Source organism: Tamandua tetradactyla, chromosome 7 (assembly GCF_023851605.1).
Source record: "Tamandua tetradactyla isolate mTamTet1 chromosome 7, mTamTet1.pri, whole genome shotgun sequence".
NCBI classification, from domain to species: Eukaryota; Metazoa; Chordata; class Mammalia; order Pilosa; family Myrmecophagidae; genus Tamandua; species Tamandua tetradactyla.
Window position 1 is genome coordinate 46,513,448 of NC_135333.1, and position 17,316 is coordinate 46,530,763.

The window sequence follows — 17,316 nt, forward strand, 5'->3', positions numbered from 1 at the left end:
CTTATTTAATAATACAATTGTTTTTCTTTCTCTTCTTTTGCAGAGAGCTTTTGGATTGGGAGATGATTTTGCTTTTATTTATATCTGCCCAACAGTTACTGGAACCTAAATTAAAATATATCTCAAATTGAAGACATTACCTTCCCCCAAACAAGTACAAGTTACATCCTCACATTTCCAATTTTAATTAATGGCTCCACTTGGCATCCAGGAATTAATTTCTGAAACCCCCTTGCAGCACCAAAGTAACACTATGGTAAATTGTTATTCGCTCTGCACTGAACAGTATTGTCATCTTTGACCCCCTTCCAGTCCATGACACACTTATGCCCACTCCTTATTTGTTTTCCTTCATTGTCAGTTTAAATGTTAATTTCTCCAAAGCTTCCCTTTTCTGAATACCCACCTATATTAGCCTTCCCCTTTTCTAGCCAAGATACCTTGAACAGAGTACTATTTCATCTTCAGGAAATGCCTGTACTTTCTCACATATGCTATTTATTTTTTCATTTCCTTGTCTCCCATCACCCCAGTGGGACTAATCGTAGAAAATATACCCCAGAAGCTTAAAATAAGGAAGATTCCTTTCTGACCTTTATTTATGGATTAAATCCCAGAGGAATTCCTTCTGAATAATAACCAAACTTACCCTTAGATAGTCTGCCACTAAATGTCTGCAGTGAGATCACACAATTATCTTCAGATTAAAATTAATTTATGACAAAATAATGTTCATCTCTCCTGGGGAAAATTCTCTACAGTACCCACGTGGACTCAAAGAGATGGAAAATTCAGGGGATGCTGGTCATCACTGAGGATGCTATCACCACCTTTCAGAACTAAGAGCGTCTTCCTCCTTCTATTCATTTCAAGCCTAAATATCCTCACTGGCATAATCCAAACTGTTTGCTCTCTGTTCTTCGTTACATTAATAAGGGTTTCCCTAGTTCTGCTTGCAGGAATAAAATAGCACCCAGAGCAGGGTGAAAACCACATGGTCTAATATCAGCACCTTCCCTCTTTATGAAGGATGAGATCAGAGCCCTGAATGCTCAACAAAGATATAAGGGCCTACTAGATAACAGGATATGCTGACCAAACAAAATGCAGCAAGTGGCCATTATGCAATTTTAATGAATCCTGTGACTTTTACTTAGTTATTATTTTTATTTTATTTTCTTCTTTCTTTTAGACCTTTGCATTCCTGTGTCTGTTTGGACTGTAAAAGCTCAAATCGCCTTTCTCACTTTGAACTGGTCTTAGAAAGATTTTTTCCCTCCAATTCCTTGTGGATGCATCTTCAGAAACAAGAGATGTGTTTCTTGGTTTGATGTGGAATCAGGCAGGCTTAATTATATATAGGATCATGTTTTATGAAGACAACATCAGGATGTCATGCTGCTCTGTATAAGTACAAACAGTTAGGTGGCCAAGACATATTTAGTGGAAAGCTATTTTTTCATGCATCTAGTATGCACATATTTTACTACCAAGGTAGAAAAATATTTTACTACCAAGGTAGAAAAATACCACAGAACACAGGTCTCTTCATATTTATCTGATACCTTGTGCCAGTTTGAAACTATGATATACCCCAGCAAAGCCATGTTTTAATCTTGTGGGGCCAGACCTATTGTTTAGTGTGGGAAAGTTGATTGGATTGCTTCCATGGAGATGTACACACCCAGTTGTGGGTGTGGCCATTTGAATAGATGGAGATATGACCCATTCAAGATGGGTCTTGATTAGTTTACCAGAGTCCTTTAAAAGGGGAAATATTTTGGAGAAACACCAGATGTAGACACTTGGAGAAAGTTGGTTCAGAGCGGACAGAGACATGGATGTTTGGAGATGCTTGGAGTGCTGACAGAGAGCAGGTGCCTAGATATGGGCAGAGCCCAACAGATGTTGCCATGTGCCTTCCCATGAGATGCTAAGCAAGCCAGGACTTGGAGAGAGCCAAGGGATGCTGTTCTAGTTTGCTAGCTGCTGGAATGCAGTATACCAGAAATGGAATGCTTAGAAAAGAGGAATTTAACGAGTTACAAGTTTACAGTTCTAAGGTCATGAAAATGTCCCAGTTAAAACAAGGCTATAGAAATGTCCAATCTAAGGCATCAGGGAAACATACATTGATTCAAGAAGGCCGATGATGTTCAGGGTTTCTCTCTCAATTGGAAAGGCACATGGCGAACATGATGACATCTGCTAGCTTTCTCTCCAGGCTTCTTCTTTCATGAAGTTCCCTCAGGGCTGTTTTCCTTCTTCATCTCCAAGGGTCTCTGGCTACGTGGACTCTGGTAGTTCTCGTGGCCCTGCTCTCTCCAAAATGTTCCCTCTTTTAAAGGATTCCAGTAAACTAATCAAGACCCACCTGGAATGGGTGGAGTCACATCTCCCTCTAATCAAAGGTTAATACCCGCTAATGGGCAAGTCACATCTCTGTGGAGATAATTTAATCATGTTTCCAACCTATAGTACTGAAGAAGGTTTAAAAGAAAAGACTGCGACCACAAGACTGAATTAGGATTAAAACATGACTTTTCTAGGGTACATAAATCCTTTCAAACCAGCAGTGAAACCAAGAGATGAAGCCCAGCCCTGGAGCAGTCAAGTGATGAAACTCCACAGGAAACAGAAGTTGAAAGCAACAGAGCCCAGGAGCAAGGAACGAGCAGATGACAGTCACGTACCTTCCCAGCTGACAGAGGTGTTCTGGATGGCATCATCCTTTCTTGAGTGAAGGTCACCTCTTGTTGGTGCCGTAATTTGGACATTTTCATGGCCTTAGAACTGTAAACTTGTAAGTTAAATTCCTTTTATAAAAGCCATTTCATTTCTGGTATATTACATTCCAGCAGCATTAGCAAACTAATATATGTTTTAAAGACTGTAAAATCCTACAAGCCTTAAATATTAGGCATTCAGAGGTATAAATTATCCAGTTTCATTACAGATATGATGTTTTTCAACTGTTTTAAAAATAAAGTGCAAAGTTTAAAGATTCTAGGACATCTCCTGAGAGAAATAAAAATAAATTTGTATAGAAAAAACCAAGAAATATATAGAAATTTTTGGGAGAGATGTTTGTTTCCAGAGGAAATATTTTGTCCTTTCCTTTTAAAAATAAAATCAAAATTTAAAAAAATTAAAAATATTCTGCATTATTTTAGCACTAGGAATTTTTGGTAATGAATCTGAACTTTATGGTTCTCTTATATGGTCCTCTGTCTTTACATATTAAAGGAAATATGTTCTTACATACAAGTGTAATGATGTTTAAATTTGCTTTTCAGAATCTATTGATCATGAAAATGGAACAGACATTTTGTTAGTGGCTGGGTATGCTATTGTGAGAAAAATACATGATTTTTCCTTCCTGACTATGCTATCTAAATATCCAAACAATTGTTTAATAACATATTGTGCCAATATTTGGAAATAAAGTACAGGGTGTTAGCAGAGAGCAGAACATTGGCAATGGGATTGCAGTCTCACTGCATGCTTGGTTTAGGGAGGATCCTCTTCCAAGGTCATGTACCTGGTGCTTGGCAGCATTTACTTCTCTTAAACCAACTGGTGGATTGAGGACCTTGGTCTGTGGCTGTTGGCTGGAGGTTGTTCTCATCTCTTTGTCACATGGGCACCTCCACATGGATATTTGCCTCATCCAAGCTCACAAATTGAGAAGCAATAGAGTCTGTTAGCAAGTTGGAATTCATGGTTTTTGTAACCCCACTTAGGAATTGATTAAACATTTCTTTTGTGGAATTCTCCTCTGTTCACCAAAGCCCAGCCCTAGGCTCAGAGGAAGGGATTGCCCAAGGGTAATTCAGGTGGCAAGGATCACTGGGGGCCCAACTATGAGTCTGCCAACCATCCTGTCTTTCACAAGTTCTGGTTCACATGGGGTTACCAGCAACCAGATTTCCTACAGAGCCTTTGTTGGATCAAATATAAGTTTTTGGCTCTTGTCTCTCTCATGTTAAGTTTCATAGTCCCTTAACTCACCCAAATTTCATTTGTTCCATAAGTATTTATTGGGAGCATAACAAATGTCTTGAGTTGAGCTAAGGGCAAAATATTGGACAGTAATCAATATAGCAATCCAAATAGGATGTGGATCCAGGATCTGACTCCAGGGTCTGAAGTCTTAACTGCCCCTGAAGGCTTTGTGACTCAGAATGTGTCAGAGAGTGGAGATACTATGGGATTCTGACATAGAGGATGTTATCTGGAGATTAAAATGTGACAAAAATTCCATGGCATAAATTGTGGGATGCATTTAAAATTAAAGCAGTGAGAACACAAGGGAGAGAAAGACCTGACAGTAGTACCCAATTTCTGGAGCTCATTATACCAGTCACAGATCTCATAGAATGTGGAAATGAGAATGCTCACTGGATGGTCCCTCCTCTCTGCTTTGGCTGGACACCAGAAGTTTGAGTATTTCAGAGATCTTGACATGGGGCAGTGACTTGAATGTTTAAAGAGTGGTTCCAAAGATAAAAACGAATTATTTTGATGGACTCTCATTTCCATCAGAAAAAGCAGTGTGGTCACTCCAGTATTACTCATTCCTCCCTCCCTCAGACTATGAGCTCTGAGGGGTCTGATATAAAAAAACATAGACTGGCAAAATGGATTGAAAACAGGACCCATATATATGCTGTCTCATTTTAGACCCAAGGACAAAAATAGGCTGAAAGTGAAAGTTTGGAAAAAGATATTTCATGCAAACAACAATCACAAAAGAGCAGGAGTAGCTATACTAAGTCTGACAAATTAGAATTTGAATGTAAAACAATAAAAAGAGACAAAGAATGACACTATGTATTAATAAAAGGAACAATTCAACAAGAAGACATAACAATCATAAGTATTTATGCACCAAGCCAGAGTACTCCAAAATACATAAGGCAAACACTGGCAACACTGAAGGGAGAAATAGACAACTCTACCATAGTAGTTGGAGACTTCAATTCCCTGCTCTCATCAACAGATAGAACGTCTAGACAGAGGACAAATAAAGAAACAGAGAATTTGAATAATACAATAAATAAACTAAACTTAACCGACATTTTCAGAACATTATACCTCACAACAGCAGGATACACCTTCTTCTCAAGTGCTCATGTGTAAGACAGTTGTTTGAGGGCTCGAGTGGTTGGTTGACAGCCAAGGGCATGGGGCATTTACCACACCCTGCTAATGTGGTGAACTGCTGAAGCAAATGCTCTCAAAGACAGTGACTCAAGAGCCTGAACAGACCTGAATAGAGAGCATTCTCAAACTAATAAACAGTTCCTGGGACAGGAACTGTGAACCAAACTTTGTAGTTTTGCAGGCATGACAGATATTCAAGAATAATCTTGCTTTGATTATACTTCCTAAAGCAGTTCCTGTGTAAGAGCACAATAAAAATATGGATGACAGTACATTTGGGGCTCTTGTTCTTGCTTCTGAAGAGCTTGAGTCCCCTGAACCCACGTAACTGATTTCTTGTGTTGCTGTTTCTTAATCCTATGCGATGCCCCTTCTTCTCTCCTCTTCTTCAGGGAAATCCCGACACTCATGGATCATTCTCAAGGATAGCTCATATGCTGGGTCATGAGGCAAATCTCAATAAATTTAAGAAGATTTAAATAATACAAAACACTTTCTTGGATCATAAGGGAATGAAGTTGGAAATCAATACTAGGCAGAGGGCCTGAAAATTCACAGATCTTCTTAAACAACCAGTGGGTAAAGGAAGAAATTACAAGAGAAATCAGTAAATATCTTGAGGCAAATAATAATGAAAACACAACATATCAAAATTTATGGGATGCTGCAAAGGCAGTACTAAGAGTGAAATTTGTTGCCTTAAATGCCTGTATTAAAAAAGAAGAAAGAGTTAAATCAAAGAATTAACTGTTCGCTTGGAAGAACTAGAGAAAGAGTGGCAAACTAAACCCAAAGCAAACAAAAGGAAAGAAATAACAAAGATTAGAGCAGAAATAAATGAAATTGAGAACACGAAAACAATTGAGAAAATAAACAAAACAGGAAGTTGGTTCTTTGAGAAAATCAGTAACATAGATGGATTCTTAGCTAGGTTGACAAAAAGAAAAAAAAGAGAGGAGGCAAAGAAATAAAATCAGAAATGAAAGAGGAAACATAATCACTGACCCTTCAGAAATAAAAGAGATAATGAGAGGATACTTTGAGCAACTACATGCTAATGAACTAGACAATGTAGATGAAATTGACAACTTCCTAGAAAGGCATGAATAGCCAACATTGACTCAAGATGAAATAGGTGACCTCATCAAACCAATCACAAGTAAAGAGATTGAATCAGTCATCAAGAATCTCCCCAAAAAGAAAAGCCCAGGACCAGATGCCTTCACATGTGAATTCTACCAGACATTCAAGAAAGAATTAGTATCAATCCTGCTCAAACTCTTCAAAAAAGTGAAGAAGAGGGAAAGCTACTTAACTCATTCTATGAAGCCAACATTAACCTCATACTAAAGCCCGACAAAGATACTACAAGAAAAGAAAATTACAGACCAACCTCTCAAATGAATATGTATGCAAAAATCCTCAACAAAATAGTTTCAAATCAAATCCAGCAGCACATTAAAAGAATTATACACCTTGACCAAGTGGGATTTAACCCAGATATGCAAGGATATTTCAACATAAGAAGATCAATTAGTATAATACACCACATTAACAAATCAAAGCAGAAAAACCACATGATCATCTTGATTGATGCAGGAAAGGCATTTGACAAAATTCAACATACATTCTTGATGAAAACACTTCAAATAAAAAATAGGAATAGAAGGGAATTTCCTCAACATGTTAAAGGAAATATATGAAAAACCCACAGCTAACATCATCCTCAATGGGGAAAGATCAAAAGCTTTCTCCCTAAGATCAGGAACAAGATCTGAATGCCCACTGTCACCGTTGTTATTCAACATTGTGTTGGAAGTTCTAGCCAGAGCAATTAGATGAGAAAAATAAATGAAAGGCATCCAAACTGGAAAGAAAAATTAAGAAACTCACCTTTTGCAGATGATATGATACTATATGTCAAAATTCCTGAAAAATCCTCAGCAAAGCTACTAGAGTTAATAAATGAGTACAGCAAAGAGGCAGGGTACAAGATCAACACCCAAATTTCAGTCTTTTTCTATAGAAATGAGCAATCTGAGGAGGAACTCAAGAAAGAAATCCATTTACAATAGCAACCAAAAGGATAAAATATTTAGGAACTAATTTAACTAAGGATACAAAAGACCTATGCACAGAAAGCTACAAGAAATTGTAATTCTTGAAGATATTAAGCTGAGTGAAATTAGCCAGAAACAAAAGGACAGATATTGTCTGGTCTCACTAATATGAACTAACATTAATGACTGAACTTGGAGAATTGAAGTTCAGAACACAAGTTATTGTTAAGAACACATGTTATCAGGAGATAGAAATAGGATAGAGATTGGGCAATTGGTGCTGAATGAATACAGATTGTGCAACAAGACTGATTCTAAAAACCCAGAAATGGGTAGCACAATACTACCTGATTGTAGCACAATAATATAAGTACACTGAATGAAGCTGAATGTGAGTATGATAGTGGAAGAAGGGCTGGGGACATGTATGAAACCAGAAGGAAAGATAGAGGATAAAGATTGAGATGGTATAATTTAGGAGTGCCTAGAGTGTACATTGATGGTGATTAAATGTACAAATTAAAAAACATTTTGCATGAGGGAGAACAAATGAATGTCAATATTGCAGGGTGTTGAAAATAGATGGTATATGGGAAAAAGTACAATCAATGCAAGCTAGAGTCTATAGTCAATAGTAACAGCGTAATATGCTTCCAATGACTGTAACAAAGGCATTATGCCAAAACTAAGTGCCAACAGGTGGAGGAATTGGGAAAGGGGTATAGATTCTTTGTCTAAGAAAAGAAAATGTATGATGGTGAAGGCATGCCTCTACACTTAGGCTGGATTCTATGATGTGTGAATAAAACTGCTTAAAAGTGAACAGAGAGAAAATGCTAGAGAAAATGTGGGGAAAGAGATATACCTATTCACTGTCAGTAAGGAGGGGAGAGGTGCCACCCCTTAGAGGGCAGTGTGGTGCTTCCACAGGATGCTAGGGGTGGGGTTGCCATGTGATCAATGAAACTCTGTTGCTCAGTATATGCCTGGAGGAGCTGAGTGTGTGGACATGAATGGACATTTACATACTGGTGTTTCTGGTGGCAGTGTTCATGATCCACAATCAATGGAGGTGGCTTATGCATTCAACAACTGGGAATGAAAGGGGGAACTATGGTGCATACAACAATGGAATACTGAGTGGCCACAAGAAGGAATGAAGTTGTGAGGTATGCAATTAGATGAATGAACCATAAGAGCTGTATGTTGAATGAAATGTCAGGAACAAAAAGACAAATATTATCATGCCTCAATCATATGGACTAACTATAATATAAAAATTTGGTGAGCTAAATTTGAGAGCATGGGATATCAAGTTGGGGTGTATTGTAAAAGGTCCTCGATTGCAAGTTCTTACAGCGGTCAAATATATTTAGGAGGTGTAACTGTTAATTCTAAATTCTCAGGTATGGGGCTGTTTGTATATAACATGGTCTTTTCCAGAATCTTCAGGTAGTTATGTGACACCTGAGACTCAGAGTTAGAGTTCTGAAGTCATAAAAGTCAGCCGTAACTGTTTTTTTTTTTTTTAACAGGAACTGTTAAAAAAGTTGAAAAAGTGATCAGACATTGAGTGAGATATGAATGAAGCTGATCTGGATGGGAATTAGGTATATCAGAAGACTGGGTAAAGGATGATATTATCCTTACTTTAAAGCTTCAACTTCTGTGTGCTGGTAAAGGGAGAGATGTTTATTTAGTGCAAAATTTATATTTCCACTAGTGTGTCTCCTAATTTAACTTGTATGGTCAGTTTAGCTGAACACCATAAGTACATGGAATCTTGAATAGGGCATGCAATTCTGTTTGTTTGTCCAGGTTAGTGTGATGCCCTGATAAATACCAGAGTGGTTTGGGCACTGAATAGAAAAGTATTTGCAAAGTCCCCTTGGGTGAATGGAGTAAAAGGGGGGGAATATTCAATTTCCCCATTTGGAGAATTTCTGATATTCTCACAAGCAGTGGGGACAACCAAACCAATAGGCCAAGCCCTCAATCTTGGGACATGCCCCTATGAAACTTATCTTTCCAAAGGATAGGTGAAGTGTTCTAGTTTGCTAGCTGCTGGAATGCAATACACCAGAGATGGATTGACTTTCAATAAAAGGGGGTTTATTTAGTTCATGTACAGTTCTTCAGAGGAAAGGCAGCTAACTTTCAACTTCCCACCCTGTGGGAAGGCACAGGGTGATCTCTGCTGGCCTTCTCTCTAGGCCTCTGGGTTTCAACAACTTTCCCCCGGGTGATTCCTTTCTGCATCTTCCAAGGCCTGAGTTGAGCTGCAAGACTGAGATGAGGTATGCTGAGCTGCTTGGGCTGTGCTACACTGAGCTCTCTCATTTAAGCATCAGCCAATTAAATAAGACATCATTCATTATAGCAGGAACGCCTTCTAGCCAACTGCAGATGTAATGAACAACAGATAAGGTTTTGGCTCATGTCCACAGCAATAGAACTAGACACCTTCACCTAGCCAAGTTGATGCCTGAATCTAACTACCACATGAAGCTTACTTAAAATTAGGCCTAAGAATCACCCCTAGAGCACCTCTTTTGTTGGTCAGATGTAGCCTCTCTTTCTCTAAGCCGACACTGCAAGTGGACTCTTGCCTTCCTACTATGTGGGACATGACTTACAGGGGTGTAAATCTCCCTGGCAATTTGGGACAGAGATCCTGGGGATGAGCTGGGACCCAGCATCAAGGGATAGGGAAAAACTTCCTGATGAAAAGGGGGAAGAGAGAAATGAGACAAAATAAAGTGCCAGTGGCTGAGAGATTTCAAACAAAGCTGAGAGGTTGTCTTGGAGGTTATTCTTATACATTATGTAGATATCCCCTTTTTAGTTTATGGTGTATTGGAGTGGTAGAAGGAAGTACTTGAAACTGTTGAGCTGTGTTCCATAGTCATGTTTCTTGAAGTGACTGTGTGATTGTGAAAACTTGTTTCTGATGCTCCTTTTATCTAGGGTATGGACAGAGGAGTAAAAATATGGACTAAAAAACTAAGCAAATAACAGAGGAACAAAGGTTAAAATAAATTGAGTGGATCAAAATACTAGTGGCCAGTGAGAGGGAGGGGTAAGGGTTATGGTATGTATGAGTCTTTTCTTTTTTTCTTTCTTTTACTGGAGTGATGAAAATATTAAAAAAAGTGATCATGGTGATGAATACATAACTATGTGATGATATTGTGAGCCATTGATTGTACACCATGTATGAAATGTTTGCATGTCAAGAACATTTGTATGTTTGTTAAGTTTTTAGAATAAAAATATATTTAAAAAGAAATAATGAAAGACCCAAATAAATGAAAGGACATACCATATTCATGGATTGGAATACTAAATATAGTTAAGATGTCAATTATACCAAAAATGAAGTGGGATGTCTCACAAATCCTGACTTTAAAGCATATTATGAAGCTACAGCGGTCATAACAGTATCATACTGTCATAAAGATAGATATATTGACCAATGGAATAGAATAGGGTGTTCAGATATAAACCCTCTCATCAATGGATAATTGATCTTTGATAAGGCATTTGAGCCAACTCATCTGGGACAGAGCAGCCTTTCAACAAATGGTGCTTGGAGAACTTGATATTCATGTGCAAAAGAATGCAAGAGGATCCATATCTCATACCTTATACAAAAATTAGCTCAACGTGGATCAAAGACCTAAACATTAGAACTAAGACCATAAAACTTTTAGAAGGAGATGTAGGGAAATATCTCATAAAACTTGTAATAGGAGGCAGTTTCCTAGATCTTACACCCAAAGCATGAGCACTGAAGGAAGTACTAGATAAATTGGAACTCCTCAAAATTAAACACTTTTGTGAATCAAAGAACTTTGTCAGGAAAGTAAAAAGGCAGCCTATGCAATGGAACACAATATTTGGCCACGTATCAGGTAAGGGTTTAGTATCCAGAATATAGAGAGATTTTTCAACTCAACAACAAAAAGACAAACAACCCAATTAAAAATGGGCAGAATAGTCCTGGTCAAGATGGCGGCTTAACAATGTGCACGTTTTAGTTCGTCCTCCAGAACAACTACTAAATAACCAGAAACAGTACAGAACAGCTCCTGGGGCCACGTCAGTGACCAGACACACAGCGTACCCCAATCTGGACCAGCTGGACCAGCTGGATCGGCTGCAAGCACCCCCCAGAACCGTGAGTTCCCAAAGCTGTGGCGGCCAGTGCCCCTCCCCCACAGGCCACTTCCCAGAGGGGAAAGGAAAGGACTTTACCGGCAGTAGGGATGGGGCACAATCAAATGCCAATTGTGGAACTAATTAACAAATTCTGACTACTAAAAATAGGCCCCCAGCTTAGGTGAACCTGATCAAAGCAGAGGTTGCTCATTTTTGCCCCAGCGCCAAGGGGGCAGGACTGACAAAAAAGTCGGGGGGGGGGGAAGAAGGAAACAGAGGTTTTTGTGGCTGTGTATCTACAAAGGCTTGACTGCCTCTGGATAGAGCAGCAGGACTTTTCAGGCTGCAACTGCCCCAGGCATAGGCAGAAGTGAGCTCTTTTGGGGGCTTGTCTGGAGCCTGTACCTTCCCCAGGGGAGGGGTGAAGCCCAACTCAGGTGGAATCCCTCCCTCAAGGAATTCAGACCCCAGGGATTGATAATTTGAAGCCATTAAAACCAGCCTACAATCTTTCCTCTGTCTCCACCATGCCACCAGCAGGGAGAGTCTGACAAAGTTAAAGGTACTGCATCATCTTATGCTGGTGGCACCTGCAGTCAGACAAGCACCACACACAGGGCAGGATAAGAAAAACAGAGTCCAGAGACTTCACAGGAAAGTCTTTCAACCTGCTGGGTCTCACCCTCAGGGAAAACCGATGCAGGTGACTCTTTCCTCCTGATAGGAGGCCAGTTTGGTCTGGGAAAATCTGGCTGGGGCCTATAATATCTAAGTAGACCCTCCTAAATGTGGGGGGGGGGGGGTGGAAAGGCACCACACAAGCAGGGCAAGAAACAAGAAAAGAAGAACTGAAAAATTCTCCTCTGTTAAACAAAACTTAAGCTAAAGGCCCAGATAAAGCTGAATGGAATGTCAAAGAACAGATAGACAACAAATTCATCCAGCAAGAGAACCCTAGATAAAAGAAGTGAAAGCAATCTCCAGAATAAACTAATTAAGGTAATTAAATGCCTAGATGCCAGCAAAAAATAACAAATCACACTAGGAAAATTGAAGATATGGCCCAGTCAAAGGAACAAACCAACAATTCAAATGACATACAGGAGCTGAAACAATTAATTCAGAATGTACGAACAGACATGGAAAACCTCATCAAGAACCAAATCAATGAATTGAGGGAGGATATAAAGAAGGCAAGGAAAGAACAAAAAGAAGAAACTGAAAGTCTGAAAAAACAAATCACAGAATTTATGGGAATGAAAGACACAGTAGGAGAAATGAAAAAAAACAATGGAAACCTACAATGGTAGATTTTGAGAGACAGAACATAGGATTTCTAAACTGGAGGATGGAACATCTGAAATCCGACAAGAAACAGAAACTATAGGGAAAAAATGGAAAAATATGAGCAGGAACTCAGGGAATTGAAAGACAATATGAAGCTCACGAATATACGTGTTGTGGGTGTCCCAGAAGGAGAAGAGAAGGGAAAAGGAGGAGAAAAACTAATGGAGGAAATTATCACTAAAAATTTCCCAACTTTTCTGAGAGACTTAAAATTACAGATCCAAGAAGTGTAGCGTACCCCAAAGAAAATAGATCCAAATAGACATACTCCAAGACATTTAATAATCAGAATGTCAGAGGTCAAAGAGAAAAAGGGATCTTGAAAGTAGCAAGAGAAAAGCAATCCATCACAAACAAGGGAAGCCCAATAAGACTATGTGCAGATCTCTCAGCAGAAACCGTGGAGGTGAGAAGACAGTGGTATAATATATTTAAATTATTGAAAGAGAAAAACTGCCAACCAAGAATTCTATATCCAGCAAAATTGTCCTTCAAAAATGAGGCAGAAATTAAAACATTTTCAGACAAAAAATTACTGAGAGAATTTGTGACCAAGAGACCAGCCCTGCAAGAAATACTAAAGGGAACACTAGAGACAGATATGAAGACAGAAGAGAGAGGTGTGGAGAAGAGTGTAGAAAGGAAGACTATGAGTAAAGGTAAAAAGAAGGAAAATTAGATATGACATATAAAATCCAGAAGGCAAAATAGAAGAAAGTACTACCCATGCAGTAATAACACTGAATGTTAATGGATTAAACTCTCCAATCAAAAGACATAGTCTGGCAGAATGGATTAAAAAACAGGACCCATCTATATGCTGCCTCTACTCAAAGGACATGAGGCCAAGGACACAAATGGAAATTTACACACCAATGTTTATAGCAGCATTATTAACAATTACCAAGAGATGGAAACAGCCAAAATGTCCATCAACAGACAGTTGACTAAACAAACTGTGACATTTACATAAGATGGAATGTTATGCAGCTGTAAGGCAGAATAAAGTTATGAAGTATGTAACAACATGAATGGACCTTAAGGACATTATGCTGAGCGTGATTAGCCAGAAACAAAAGGACAAATACTGTATGGTCTCACTGATATGAACTGACATTAGTGAATAAACTTGGAATATTTCCTTGGTAACAGGGACCATCAGAAGATAGAAATAGGGTAAGATATTGGATAATTGGAGCTGAAGGGATACAGATTGTGCAACAGGACTGAATATAAAAATTCAGAAATGGACAGCACAATATTACCTAACTGTAATACAATTATGTTAAAGCACTGAATGAAACTGCATATGAGAATGATAGAGGGAGGAGGGCTGGGGCATAAATGAAATCACAAAGAAAGATAAATGATAAAGATTGAGATGGTGTAATCTAGGAATGCCTAGAGTGTATAATGATAGTGACTAAATGTACAAATTTAAAAATGTTTTTGCATGAGGAAGAATAAAAGAATGTCATTACTGCAGTGTGCTGAAAATAGATGGTAATTAATATTTAAAAATTTCAACTAATGTGTGAGACTAAAGCAAAACATGTTTATTTGGTACAAATCTATACTTTGACTAGTGCATCTCCTAATATAAATTATGTAGATAGTTGATTGAACACCTTAAGTACATGGAACTTTGTATAGGACATGAGATTTTGTTGGTTTGTCCAGGTGATGCCCTGATGAATCCCAGAGTGATTTGATCAGTGAGTGGAAAAGTATTTGCAAAGTCCCCTTCAGGAATGGTGAGAACAGGGGAAAACTCAACTTCCCCAAGTTGAATTCTTGATATTCTCACAAGCAGTGTGGACAACCAAAGCTGTAGGCTGAGCCCCCAGTCCTGGGGTTTGTTCATATGAAACTTAACCCCACAGGGGATAGGTCAAGCCTACTTAAAATTAAGCCTAAGAGTCACCCCCAAGAGAAACTCTTTTGTTGCTCAGATGTGGCCTCTCTCTCCAGCCAACACAGAAAGCAGACTCACCACCCTCCCCCTGTCTACGTGGGACATGACTATCAGGGGTGTGGGTCTTCCTGACAGCGTGGGACAGAAATCCCAGAATGAGCTAAGATTCAGCATCAAGGGATTGAGAAAAACTCTAGAATGAGCTGAGACCCAGCATCAAGGGATTGAGAAAACCTTCTTGACCAAAAGGAGAGGAGTGAAATGAGACAAAGTGTCAATGGCTGAGAAATTCCAAATAGAGTTGAGAGGTTATCCTGGAGGTTATTCTTATGCATTAAGTAGATATCACCTTGTTATCCAAGATGTAATGGAGAGGCTGGAAGCAACTGCCTGAAAATGTAGAGCTGTGTTCCAGTAGCCATGTTTCTTGATGATGATTATATAATGATATAACTTTCACAATGTGACTGTGTGATTGTGAAAACCTTATGTCTGATGCTCCTTTTATCTATATTGTCAACAGATGAGAGGAACATATGGAATAAAAATAAATAATAGGGGGAACAAATGTTAAAATAGATTTAGTTTGAAATGCTAGTGATCAATGAAAGGGATCAGTAAGGGGTATGGCCTGTAAAAATTTTTTTTTCTGTTTGTTATATTTTTCTGTTGCCTTTTTATTTCTTTTTCTGAATTGATGCTAATGTTCTGGGAAATGATCATGATGATGAATATGCAACTATGTGATGATATTGTGAATTGCTGAGTGTATGTGTTGGGAATGTTTGTGTTTCTTGTAATTTTTTTAATTAATAAAAAATTAGAAAAATGTGCAAAAGACATGAACAGGAAAAAAAAACAGCACAGTAATATTTATAGCAGCCTTATTTAGAATTGTGAAGAGATGGAAATAGCCCAACTGTCCATCAATGGATGATTGTCTAAACAAGATGTGGTAATACATACAATGGAATATTACGCAGCTATAAGACAGAATAAAGTCATGAAGAATGTGGATGGACATTGAGTATATTATGCTGAGTGAAATTAGCCAGAAGCAAAAGGACAAATACTGTATGGTCTCACTAATATGAGCTCAATAGTAAGTGAACTTGGAGAATTGAAGCTAAGAACACAGGTTATCAGGAGATAGAAATAGGATAGAGATGGGGCAATTGGTGCTGAAGGAATACAGATTGTGCAACATGACTGTTCTAGTTTGCTAGCTGCCAGAATGCAACACACCAGAGATGGATTGGCTTTCAATAAAAGGGGATTTATTTAGTTAATGTATAGTTCTTCAGAGGAAAGGCAGCTAACCTTCGACTGAGGTTCTTTCTTACGTGGGAAGGCACAGGGCAATATCTGCCGGCCTTCTTTCTAGGCGTCTGGGTTCCAACATCTTTCTCTGGGGTGATTCCTTTCTGCTTCTCCAAAGGTCTGGACTGAGCTGCGAGTGCCAAGATGAGGTATGCTGAACTGCTTGGGCTGTGCTACATTGAGCTCTCTCATTTAAGTACCAGCCAATTAAATCAAACAAATCATTCATTACACTAAGCATGCCTCTTAGCCAACTGCAGATGTAATGAGCAACAGATGAGGTTCACATACCATTGGCACATGCCCACAGCAACAGATCTAGGCACATTCACCTGGTCAGGTTGGTATCTGAACCTCACTACCACATGTCCACCCTTCGTCAACTTGGCAACTATATGCCTCACCTTAAATGATATTAAAGTGGCACAAATTCTCTTCTGGCTGTGGACCTATGAATCTCAAAAACAAGTTATCTGGTGCCAATATACAAAGGAGGGACAGTCACAGGATCCTATAGGGATAAATTGGAAGGAAAACCTGCAGGGCAAACACCATTGGATTTCAAAGTCTGAAAGTAATTTTCCCTTCAGCTTTAGAAAGTGGCAGTCCCACCCTTTCCAAGGGCTTATACAGTGGCCTGCCTCTTTCCAAATCAATCTCAGGGAACATTGAGGAGACCACATTTTTCTCAGCTCCTCTCTCTCCAGGCATCGGGGCCACACCTGGCCTCTCTGCCATTTGCAGGGCACATGCTCAACCCCTTCATGTGGTGGCAGCCAGGCTCTCCCCAGTCCCCAAGGAGCATACTACACCTTCTCCAAGGCCTGAGGTGGCACAGCTCTTCAACTGCAATGAGATGGGAGACTCATCTTCTGCCCTCAGGGCAAACTCACCCTCTCCATGTATATGGGTGGGTCCACTCTCCTGGCTGAAGTTTCTTGGCTTCAGACCCAAGCTTCCGTGGTTCTCATTCTACAAACTCCAATTTGTCCTTTTGTGTCCCACTTTGTCCAGATTGGCAGTGGTTCCATTTACACCAATAGTCTCTTCAAGCAAGACTTCTCCAATATTCTCCTCACAGTCCCTCCAAAATCTTCCCCTTAGCCATCTGTCATTGTCAGGGACATGTGTCAACTTGGAAGTTGTGGTACCTATTTGGTTGGGCAAGTGCTGGCCTCTTGTTGCAATGAGGACATTTCATAGAATTAGATCATGAGCATGTCAGCTGTATCCACAGCTGATTCTATTTGTAATCAGCCAGAGGGGAGTGTCTTCTGCAATGAGTGATACTTAATCTAATCACAGGAAGCCTTTTAAGGAGGATTCAGAAGAGACAGGCTCTGTTCC